The sequence below is a fragment of the Scyliorhinus torazame genome, chromosome 19 (assembly GCF_047496885.1).
Source record: "Scyliorhinus torazame isolate Kashiwa2021f chromosome 19, sScyTor2.1, whole genome shotgun sequence".
Lineage (NCBI taxonomy): Eukaryota > Metazoa > Chordata > Chondrichthyes > Carcharhiniformes > Scyliorhinidae > Scyliorhinus > Scyliorhinus torazame.
The window spans coordinates 76,636,512-76,649,282 of NC_092725.1; positions in this window are offsets into that span (position 1 = coordinate 76,636,512).

A 12,771-nucleotide genomic window follows, 5' to 3' on the forward strand; every position below is an offset into this window, starting at 1 on the left:
CCCCAACCCGGGCCCACAGTATGACAGAGTGAATAAGCAAGCCCTTTGAAGGGAGGGGGAGAAGGGCTCGCCAGAGGTGGTCAAATCAACCCAATGTTTTCAAAGAGCAACTTCAATCTTGGCGAGAAACTGTTTGATGCCTCCACTTCACCAAGGAGGTGTTCACTGAAATTTGCCACCTGTTGGGGCCACAGCAGCAACCTTGAAGCAGGGCAAGGGTGACATTGCCAGTGATTATGAACATGATATTCTATACCTCGTGCTTCTTCCAGATGGAACAGACAATCTTTGCAACATCTCCCAGTTTACTAACCACTGTTATATAAAGAAAAAGCCACCAAGACTTTGCCTGCTAAGAGAGCTGAATACATACAGATCAAGCTTGACAGAATTGCAGGCTTCCCCATGGTAAAGGATGCAGGGGCTACATGTAAATTTAAGACCAGAGAAAATTCAATTCCTTCAAAGTCTAGCTGACATGTGACCAAAGGCAGCCAATGATGATATCATGACCTGGTCTTCTGGCAGCAATGATGATGCCTTAATAATGTGGCAGTCTGTTCCAGCTACATTTGAGCCCCAATAGCAAAGTAGAAAGTAGCTATAAGTGACAAGGGCTCTTTGCTGACCACCTGGCTGATGACTGGTGCCCAACCCAGGTACATGTGGGCCGTATGCAGTTAATAAAAGCCATACTGGAATTTAAAGTGTCATTTGGCAGTAAACTGGGGTACTTGAGTAATGCTTCCACTGCCTGGATCATTCTGTGATCTTTGCCAGAGCATATGTCACAATTCATTGTGGTCTGTTGCAGGCTGCAACAGACCACAATCTCGCCATAAGGTGAGCAAAGCCCTGGGCGGTCTGTGGTGCAGTGGTTAGCACTGGGACTGCGACGCTGAGGACCCGGGTTTGAATTCCGGCCCTGGGTCACTGTCCGTGTGGAGTTTGCACATTCTTGCCGTGTCTGTGTGTTTCACGTTTCACCCCCACAACCCAAAAATGGGCAGGTTAGGTGGATTGGCCACACTAAATTGCCCCTTAATTGGAGAAAAAATAATTGGGTACTCTAAATTTAAAAATAAAGGTGAGCAGTGTCCTTGATAAATAGTGGGCAGCTGGGGAGGAGGAATGGACAAGGCACATTCTCATCCCGGCCTCTTTATGGCTGGGCTGTCCATGATTTGCTCATCTGACTAATATCGGGGAACAAAACTCCAATTCCCCATTCAACAGCAATTCGTTCTCTCTGTTAGTAGCTATCACAATGTTTGCTTGGCTACTACTTGAAATAAAAGCCAGCACAAAATAAACTTCAGTAAGGACATGGGGAGGCCACACTGAGTAAGATTGAAGAACATAAGTCTCGTTTGGGTCATGGCACCACCCCCCCCCCCCCCAAAAAAAATTCCAAAGACACCCTCGACGGCCGATAAGGAGACGCAGATGGAGGATGTTGGACTCTCTTCGGTTCCAGTGCTCCTGACAAATGGAGGACTATTGCACCAACGTCTCTATCCATGTCCAAACACGGCCATCAGCCATAACTTCTCGCCAACATCTTCATTTTAGCCACTCCTGGGTGCCCGCTGTGAAGGTCCTTTATGACGATTTTCTGGCCTGTCACCGGAATGACAGCCCTTGTGCCCTACAACAAGACACCGTCTTCTACTGTCAACTCTGAGAACTTGAAGGAGAAAGCCTTCAACTCGCCTGGTAACCGTCGATGCTGGCCACCGTATAGCACCTGATGCCGCATCGGGGTCTATTTGCATCCAGTCACAAATACATGACAGTGACGGGCAAGGAGTCCATAAAATTCAGAACAGCTTCGTGGAAGAGGCCCAGCACAGGCTTGTGATCCATGATGATAAAGAAATGGTGGCCATATCTATTCATGAGATTTCGTCACCCCAAATATGACCGCTACACCTTTTTCTGTTTGAGCATACTTGCGCTCAGCCCAGCCAGCGTCTGGGAGACATAGGCGATCGGACGTTCACAGCCTTTGCTCATCCGGTGAGACCGGACTACTCTAAACCCATACTGCGTTGCATCATATATGACGAACAGTGGCATTGAAGGATCGAAATGTGTTAACACCCCCAAAGAGGACAACCGCCGTTTCACTTTTTGAAATGCCTCATCCTGGGCTTTGCTCCACGCCCCAAGACTTCTTGAGGAGCAAAGGAAGTGGGGGACAGTATGGTCCCCAAATTCAGAATGAATCTGCCATAATAATTGACCAATCCAAATCATGGTGTCTTGCGGGATGGGGGCCAGTTGGATGGCTCTCACTTTCTCGCCGAGCGGGTGCAGGCTATCTCGGTCCACTCGATACCCAAGTAGATGACTTATTTTGCATGAAACACTCACTTCGCGTGGTGCAGGTGGACCCCATACTCAGAAAAGCGTTGCAGCACCACTTCGAGGTTACACAAATGCTTCTGGTCTGTGGTTCCGTGGTTAGCACATTGTCTAAGTAGACTGCAGCAACCCGCAGTACACGCTGAAAGACTGCGCACGCTGAGGATATGCCAATGGTAGTCAGGTGTATTCTTAGAGACCCTTATATGTATTGATCATGACATACGTCTGTGAGGACCTATCGAGCTCCAGCTGTAGATGAGCGTTGCTCATGTCCAATTTCATAAATGTGCAGCCACCGGCCAATGTAGCATAAAGATCCTCGATGCGAGGTAAAGGATAACGGTCCAACCTTTAAGCCGTTTGCTGGATTCAAACTGGAGCCAGGGCTGTAAGTTACAGAGTCGGAAGTCCAGGTGAGAAGTGTAATTCTAGAGTGTAATTTCTTGTCATGAACTAAAAGTTCATTGCCCGGACTGGGAGATGAGCATTGCTGGGCAGGGGTGTGAACATTGTCAGGAGGGTGTCAGACTATATTGGAGATACCGTGCTTTGGCACTCCAGCTGATTGACTTTGAGCTGTGTTCTTAAGCAGGCCTTGCACATGCTAGAAAAAAGCTGTAAATAAATCTGTGTAAAAAAAACAAACCAGCATAAATATGGTACAGAAAGCCTAAGTCTCATGCTTCTGACCATCTGATCTCACTGCCAAAGGGAATTGTGCAGCAATCTGGGCAGTGTAAAAAAAGGCAATCGGAAGTTTAAACTTGCCACTCAACAGTACCTTTAGCACTGGCTATGTGCTGAACTAAATGAGCAGACAGCACAATGTTTACAAACCCAGCGCCTTATTGAATTTCACCACCAAGTAATGTTGCCAATTCTCTGAGATTCTCCAAGAGTCTGCCAGAATATAACATGAATTTGCCTGATTCTGGGAGAAAAGTAGAGTAAAAGAATAATTTCTCTCTGACCATATTACACTGGATTAGGTACCATTCTGATCTCAGTCAAAACCAGTAACTTTTTATTTAAAAAAAAAAAAGAATAAATGTGAAATCCCAGTTATTTACTGAAAGAATAAAACCACAAAGTTCTAGAGTTTAAATCAAAATAACCTTTACTCTACAGGAGTCAAACTAAGCAAACGCTAAATACCATCTGGGGTAACCTGAGCAATCCACCCATGCACACTCCCCCACTCTATCCCAATAACCCCTTAACCTAATCTACACATCTTTGAACACTAAGGGGTAAATTTAACATGGCCAATCCACCTAACCTGCAAATCTTTGGACTGTGGGAGGAAACCGGAGCACCAGGAGGAAACCCACGCAAACACAGGGAAAATGTGTAAACTCCACACAAAGCCTGAATTGAAATCGGATCCCTGGTGCTGTGGGGCAGCAGTGCAAACATATGGGCCGGGATTCTCCCCTACCCGGCGGGGCGGGGGAATCCGGCGTAATGGAGTGGCGGGAACCACTCCGGCGTAGGGCCGCCCCAAAGGTCCGCACCTTTTAGGGGCCAAGCCCTCACCTTGAGGGGCTAGGCCCGCGCCGGAGTGATTTCCGCCCCACCGGCTGGCGGGAAAGGCCTTTGGTGCCAAGCCAGCCGGCGCCGAAAGGACTTCACCGGGCGACGCATGCGCGGGAGCATCAGCGGACGCTCACGGCATCCCCGCGTATGCGCAGTGGAGGGGGTCTCTTCAGCCTCCGCCATAGCGGAGACCATGGCGAAGGCGGAAGAAATAGAGTGCCCCCACGGCACAGGCCTGCCTGCCGATCGGTGAGCCCCGATGGCGGGCCAGGCCACCGTGGGGGCACCCCCCCCCCCCCCCCCCCCAGGACCCCGGAGCCCGCCCCCGCCGGTAAGGTAGGTGGTTCAATCCACGCCGGCTGGCGAGGGTTGACAGCGGCGGGACGCCATCGCGGGCCGGAGAATCGCCAGGGGGAGCCCGCCGACCTGCGCGGTGCGATTCCCGCCCCCGCAGATTCTCTGGTGGCGGAGAATTCGGGACACGACGGGGGCGAGATTCACGCCAGCCCCCGGCGATTCACCAACCCGGCGGGGGGTCGGAGAATCGCGCCCATGAACTCTCTTGGTTCTAATATTGTTTAATTCTTGAGTTTTGCATTGAAAGTTCTTTCTCTCACACAGCTTGGTACAACCAGCAGTTCGATTGTTGGGGGTCCTTCAGTTACAAGAGTTTTACTCTTAGATAACTCAGAAAAATTAGATTGAACTTTGAGAAAGATTTTTTCTCATCTGCAGCCCTCTTGTCTCAACTTAAGTAAACTGCTTGAACTCAGAACTATCCCAATAGTTAACTTATGTTGACTTTTTTTCTCTGTTGTTTATCTTACAGACAACCTGATCACATGATAATTTACTGGAAGCCAGGTGCTTTATCATGAATCAGTGCCAAGAGAAACTTTGTCCTCAAAGGGATCACTACCCCCATACAAAATATAGTTTTTATTCCCCCAAAAGTACATGGACCGTCATAACTTATAACATAAAACTCAGAATTAACATAAGTTAAACATGAATTAACAGGCAAATTGAGGTCAAATCAAAACTAAATTACACATTATATGACAGCTCCTCTTCTCGGATTTAGCTTGTGATGTTTTGGGTACTTTGCTACACAGACGAACCAACACGGTTGTGAATGGTACAACTCAATTTTATTACTATCATTTATTTACAGTGGTAAACTGGTTACTGAGGTTCGATCATAACCCTAGAATCTGTGGACCTATTCCGAATACTATATTGGAGTGGTACTCAGCACATGGTGGATGTCTGAGTGGCTTGCTGTGAGCTCTGTGCCCTGAGCTGTCTCCTGCTGGAATGCCCGGGAAGTGTCGTGTTCCCTGTTTTGTAGTGTGTATGTCGTTGCCTGTGATTGGCTGTGGTTTTGTGTGTGTGTTGATTGGTCCGTTGATCTGTCCATCAGTATGTATGTATGTTTGTGCTATGATGTTTACCTGAATATCATGACATCCCCCCTTTTTTACAAGAACATGTGCCTATGTGGTTATAAATAGAGATGTGTACTGAGTGCAGCTGGATGTGTGTGTGTGCAATATCTACAGCATGTACATGGGGCTAAACTATATACAAGGGGCGATGTCGGGTGCGACATGGCAACGAGGTTGTACCATAAACAAAGAACGGGGAAATGTTGAACGACAAAACAAATTCTTGTAATGACAAGGAAGAACAGAAACATATTAACACAGTGGTATTATGAGTTCAATGTACAAACAGGCTCATAAGTCCAGTCTAGTAGGTGGGCGACGAATTCGGGTTGACCGTTAGGGTGGCACACCATTCATCACCCGGATTGACAGTGTTCACTTGCAACGGCTGGTGGGTCCTGGCTTGAGACATCCGGTTTCCATCAATGACCGCAACACGGAAGGCGTCCCGGTCGTCTGTGTCAGTGGTCTGGATATCGTCTGGGCTCGACTCGTAGTAAGGAAGCTGAATGGCCCGCAGGGCCCTGCAAGGTTGTCGGAATTGGGGAACATTGGCAGGTTGAGCTGCTCGACAGCAGGCAGCGTAGTGGCCCATCTTGCCACAGCGGAGGCATTGTCAGTTTCTTGCCGGACATTGCATCTTTAAATGTGCGGCTCTGCAGTTGCCGCACGTCGTGACATCATGGCGTTCGTTGCGCCACCGCGCATGCGCAGTTTGGTCTTTCGTCGAGCGCGCCTGCGCATCACGTCCCACTGTGTCGACGTCTTTTTTGGCGCGCACAAACGCGGAAGGCCCCGGGAAGTGCGCGAAATGGCCGCCCTCGTCCGGGCCGCGGGCCGGGAGGAACTCGATCGCCTGGACCCGTTCGGCCTCGTAGGACGCCTGCCTCACCGATCCGGCCGCATAGGACCCCTGCCGCGCCAATTCGGCCGCTTGAAATTGGGAGTAGCGGCTAGTCGCGTTTTCATGCAGGACACGGGCTTCGGTTGAGGAGGCTAGGGTGAGGCCTTTAATTTTTTATAGCTGCTGGCATAGGGTGCCCGAGGTGACCCCAAAAACAATCTGGTCCCGAATCATTGAATCGGAGGTGGTGTCGTAACCGCAGGACTGCGCGAGGATACGGAGGTGCGTAAGGAAGGATTGAAAGGGCTCATCCTTACCCTGCAGGTGCTGCTGGAAGAGATACCTCTCGAAACTCTTGTTGTCCTCGACGTTGAAGTGTTGGTCGAGTTTGAGAAGGACCGTCTTGTACTTGGTCTTGTCCTCACCTTCCGCAAACACCATGGAGTTGTAGACATGGATCGCATGTTGACCTGCCGTGGAGAGGAGGATAGCGATCTTTCTGGTGTCCGAAGCGCTCTCCTTTTCGTTGGCTTCCAGGAAGAGCTGGAAGCGCTGTTTGAACAGCTTCCAATTGACGCCGAGGTTTCCAGCGACTTGTAGCGGCTGTAGCGTGCTGACGGTGTCCATGGCGCAGGATGGCAGATTCCGGAGGATTCGTAGGTAGGTCCCACAGTTACTCCTGGTACTATGATGTGTTGGGTACTCTGCTACACAGACGAACGAACACGGTTGCGAATGGTACAACTCAATTTTATTACTAACATTTATTTACAGTGGTAAACTGGTTACGGAGGTTCGATCATAACCCTAGAATCTGTGGACCTATTCCTAATACTATCTTGTAGTGGCACTCAGCACATGGTGGATGTCTGAGTGGCTTGCTGTGAGCTCTGAGCCCTGAGCTGTCTCCTGCTGGAATGCCCGGGAAGTGTCGTGTTCCCTGTTTTGTTGTGTTTATGCTCTTGCCTGTGATTGGCTGTGGTGTTGTGTGTGTGTTGATTGGTCCGTTGATCTGTCCATCAGTATGTATGTATGTTTGTACCAAGATGTTTACCTGAATATCATGACAGCTTGATCCCTAGCTGACAGTAATGTACACCCAACCCAAGCTCCATAGGAATAGTCTTCACCAAAAATGATACACCTCTGCAGAACCTCCTCAGCTCAGTCTGTGTGGGGTAGATCCACCAATGTTATCTCCAAGTAACAAACAAGTGTGGTAGCGAGCGGGAACTGCCGTGAGCTACCCGATGCGACGCCAACAAGGGAGAGCGGCACTTAAACCGCTCCTGCACAGCCAAACCCCACTCAGTTCACAGACATTCTGTCGCAACGTGTGAGTTGCTAATGCCATACAGACTGACCCATCCCTCCCACTGACCATATACTCATTCTCCCGCAGGACCTGTCGCCGATGGCGCCTGCCCATCCAGGGTGCCCCACCTGCATCCCAAGGGAACATCGCGGAGAAGAGCTCCAAAGATGCCACCATAATAGTCACGGCACAGCTATCATCCCCACTCTCCAGCACAGAGAGAGACAGCTCGGTGGGTGAAAGTGGTGGATCGACTTCTGGCGCACATTTTGGTGAGTATCACACATGTGCCGATGCACATCAGGTGGACGCAGGAATGTCTAGATGAGACGGCAATCGGAGGTCTGCTGGATCCCAGAACTCAGCTGGGTCACAGTCAGATGCTGAGCCTCTGCAACAGGTTTACCCGGAGCTGATGCAGGCGATAGGGTATGGCCATGAAATTCAGAGGGGGAATGGCAGCGACACTCCAACGGGTCCATAGCTGATTGGAGGAATCCCAGAGGCTACGGGCACTGGAGATGGCGTGGCCCCGAAGCCAACACTGCTGCTCAGGTGCCGACTGCAGTTGAGAACCTGGTGCACGATGTTGGCAGCATGAGTGGAGGTGTCGAAGGCGTGCCTCAGTCGATGATAGCCCTGGCTGAGCGCCTTTGCAGCATGTTCCAGTCACTGGGGGACGTCACCCAGCACCAGCTGGATCTTGATGAGGCATTGCGGAGCATGTCCCAGTCCCAGGTGGGCTTTGCCGAGGCACTGAGAAGCATGTCCCAGTCTCAGGTGGGCATAGCTGAGATGCTGCAGAGCATGCACCAATCACTGAGGAGCATCGCCGAGGGCATCAACACCATGCTGCAGGGGAACAACAGGCTGGGTTGTCAGAGGCTGTCAGCAAGTTAGAACAAAGGTGAAGGACTTTGCCCAAGTTCTGACTAATGTTGCAGCTTCGACATGCAACTACATCAAAGCCTCCATTGGAATATTGACTGCTGCTTTGGAGACCCAGGTCCAGCAGTTATTGCCGGATATGTACTCGAACCTGCACACCATCGCTATAACCATGATTGTGGATCCATCAATGGCTGGGCAAGGCGGGACCTGGGCCCCTTGACTTCCCCCCAGGTGCCCCTTCAGGGAGGGGTCCTCAGGCAGCCATAGGGAGTAGGAGAGTCAGCTGGGCACCCTGAGACCATCCACACAAGGTTGTTCAGTCACTCCAAGTCGCTCTGCCTGAGAGCCCATCAACTCCAGCTGGTCAGGCCAAAGAAGGGTGCACCTGCCCCAGAGCAGAAGACACTTATCAGACCAAAGCCCTCCAGGTCTCGCCCCTCCAAAGGATGACAGCCAAGGTAATCTCAGACAATAGGCATAGCACTCACCAGGCTGCCTGGACTTCTGCTGCGGATGTCAGGGCTGCACCTAGATATAGCGGTAGGGTTAGCAAAATCACCAAGTACTGAGAGCACAATGGTGACATGGGTGTCCACAGGCTATATATTTTGCACCTTTGTAAATACATTTTGTCTCGCTCCATAAATATCTCCGTTACTGAATGGCTCCACCATGTGATGCAATGCTCTACGGTCATCAAAGAGTAACTGATGTCTCATTCGCCCCTTCAAGTATCTTCCATCATGTCCCACAGGTCTGTGTTGTCTCCCTCAATCTCAGCTCAGTCACCTTAATTTTCACATTGGCAAGATGAACAAAGCTGGTTCTTGGTCGAACATGGTGGTTGGACAATGCATATGTAAGCCTTGTCAGAGGATCATACAGTGGCCTCCTGAGTATGGTGCTTGAAAGTTCATTTATAATCCTGATGCAGCTACATTGACGTCTTCTCTAAATATGTTCTAGATATTTATTATGAGCCATCTCTGAGTCATTCCACCAAATATACTTTTTAATGGTCTCCGTGAAATAATGTTGGGTTATAGTTTAATTAATCAGAGATGACCTTTGCCTTTCTCTCGAAGTCATTCCAACCAAGTGCACTTTTCAATGGCATCCCTGTAACAATGTCAGGTTAGGGTTACAGTTTAATTAGTCATCGAGGACCTTAACCTTTCTTGGCTGAGTGAGGAGTTAACTCAGCTGCCTTTACATAGAACATAGAACATTACAGCGCAGTACAGGCCCTTCGGCCCTCGATGTTGCGCTGACGTGTGAAACCACTCTAAAGCCCATCTACACTATTCCCTTATCGTCCATATGTCTATCCAATGACCATTTGAATGCCCTTAGTGTTGGTGAGTCCACCACTGTTGCAGGCAGGACATTCCACGCCCATACTACTCTCTGAGTAAAGAACCTACCTCTGACATCTGTCCTATATCTATCTCAATTTAAAGTTATGTCCCCTCGTGCTAGACATCACCATTCGAGGAAAAAGGCTCTCACTGTCCACCCTATCTAATCTTCTGATCATCTTGTATGCCTCAATTAAGTCACCTCTTAACCTGCTTCGCTCTAACGAAAACAGCCTCAAGTCCCTCAGCCTTCCCTCATAAGATCTTCCCTCCATACCAGGCAACATTCTGGTAAATCTCCTCTGCACCCTTTCCAATGCTTCCACATCCTTCCTATAATGCGGCGACCAGAATTGCACGCAATACTCCAAATGCGGCCGCACCAGAGTTTTGTACAGCTGCAACATGACCTCATGGCTCCGAAACTCAATCCCTCTACCAATGAAAGCTAACACACCGTACGCCTTCTTAACAACCCTCTCAACCTGGGTGGCAACTTTCAGGGATCTATGTACATGGACACCGAGATCTCGCTGCTCATCCACACTACCAAGAATCTTGCCATTAGCCCAGTACTCTGTCTTCCTGTTATTCCTTCCAAAATGAATCACCTCACACTTTTCTGCATTAAACTCCATTTGCCACCCCTCAGCCCAGCATTGCAGCTTATCTATGTCCCTCTGTAACTTGTAACATCCTTCCGCACTGTCCACAACTCCACCGACTTTAGTGTCATCTGCAAATTTACTCACCCATCCTTCTACGCCCTCCTCCAGATCATTTCTAAAAAATACAATCAGCGGTGGCCCCAAAACAGATCCTTGTGGTACACCACTAGTAACTGGACTCCAGTCTGAACATTTCCCATCAACCACCACCCTTTGTCTTCTTCCAGCTAGCCAATTTCTGATCCAAACTGCTAAATCACCCTGAATCCCATGCCTCCGTATTTTCTGCAGTAGCCTACCGTGGGGAACCTTATCAAATGCTTTACTGAAATCCATATACACCACATCAACTGCTTTACCCTCATCCACCTGTTTGGTCACCTTCTCAAGAACTCAATAAGGTTTGTGAGGCACGACCTACCCTTCAAAAAACCGCGTTGACTATCTCTAATCAAATTATTCCTTTCCAGATGATTATACATCCTATCTCTTATAAACCTTTCCAAGACTTTGCCCACAACAGAAGTAAGGCTCACTGTCTATAGTTACTGGGGTTGCTATCCTCATTTGCTATCCTCCAGTCTTCTGGCACTATTCCTGTAGACAAAGATGACTTCAAGATCAAAGGCTCAGCAATCTCCTCCCTAGCTTCCCAGAGAATCCTAGGATAAATCCCATCCGGCCCAGGGGACACATCTATTTTCACACTTTCCAGAATTGCTAACACCTCCTCCTTATGAACCTCAAGCCCTTCTAGTCTAGTAGCCTGAATCTCAGTATTCTCCTCGACAACATGGTCTTTTTCCTGTGTGAATACTGACAAAAAATATTCATTTAACACCTCTCCTATCTCCTCGGACTCCACGCACAGCTTCCCACTACTGTCCTTGACTGGCCCTACTCTTACCCTAGTCATTCTTTTATTCCTGACATATCTATAGAAAGCTTTAGGGTTATCCTTGATCCTACCTGCCAAAGACTTCTCATGTCCCCTCCTGGCTCTTAGCTCTCTCTTCAGGTCCTTCCTAGCTAACGGGTAACTCTCGAGCGCCCTAACTGAACCTTCATGTCTCATCTTTACATAAGCCTCCTTCTTCCTCTTGACAAGTGTTTTGACTGCTTTAGTAAACCACGGTTCCCAAGCTCGACCACGTCCTCCCTGCCTGACAGGTACATACTTATCAAGGACACGCAGTAGCTGTTCCTTGAACAAGCTCCACATTTCCACTGTGCCCATCCCCTGCAGTTTTCCTCTCCATCCGATGCATCCTAAGTCTTGCCTCATCACATCATAATTGCCTTTCCCCCAGATATAACTCTTGCCCTGCGGTATATACCTATCCCTTTCCATCACTAAAGTAAACGTAATCGAATTGTGGTCACTATCACCAAAGTGCTCACCTACCTCCAAATCTAACACTTGTCCTGGTTCATTACCCAGTATCAAATCTAATATGGCCTTGCCTCTCGTTGGCCTATCTACATACTGTGTCAGGAAACCCTCATGCACACATTGGACAAAAACGGACCCATCTAAAGTTCTCAAACTATAGCGTTTTCAGTCAATATTTGGAAAGTTAAAGTCCCCCATAACAACTACCCTGTTGCTTTCGCTCCTATCCAGAATCATCTTTACGGATGAACCTTACTCCTTTACTAGTTCCCACTCTTCAGTGCTTGGTGTAGAGCAATGGAAATAGTTTCCCCTTGGTGACTCTTGAAATGTCTGCTGAACAGCAATGAGTATGTGACGTTATAGGTGTGTGCTTAACTAGTTCTCACCTGAAGATCTGGCTAGCGTGGCTTTATAGAATCTCTGTGCTAGGTTTCTTTCGACCAATTGACATGAATCTTTGAACATGACACTGCTGTCAGTGTAGTATGCTTCCTCGTACACCGCGCACTCTGGCAGAATGAAAATGTGGAGGACTGTAATAGGTTGAGAGTGAAGCTCATGTGCTCCTGCACATTTCCTGAGTGGTATTTTGTGTTCACGCGGGCACTACGTTCCACTTAAATGCTATACATATGAACATACAAATTTGGAGCAGAAATAGGCCACTGGGCCCCTTGAACCTTGCTTCACAAATCATGACCCCGAACCAACAGTTGCTAGGAAACTGGACAGTAACCCCAATATTTCATTTAATTTATAAAACTGAGGAAAGGATACTTTCGCTCCAGGAGTGATTTCACGCACAAATAGGAATATGGTATATTGAAACAAATTCATTATTGACACAATCTTAAAATTAACATTAACATCATAAAATAAAAGGGCGGCACGGTGGTTAGCACTGCTGCTTCACAGTTCGGAGGACACTGGTACGAACGTTCCTGG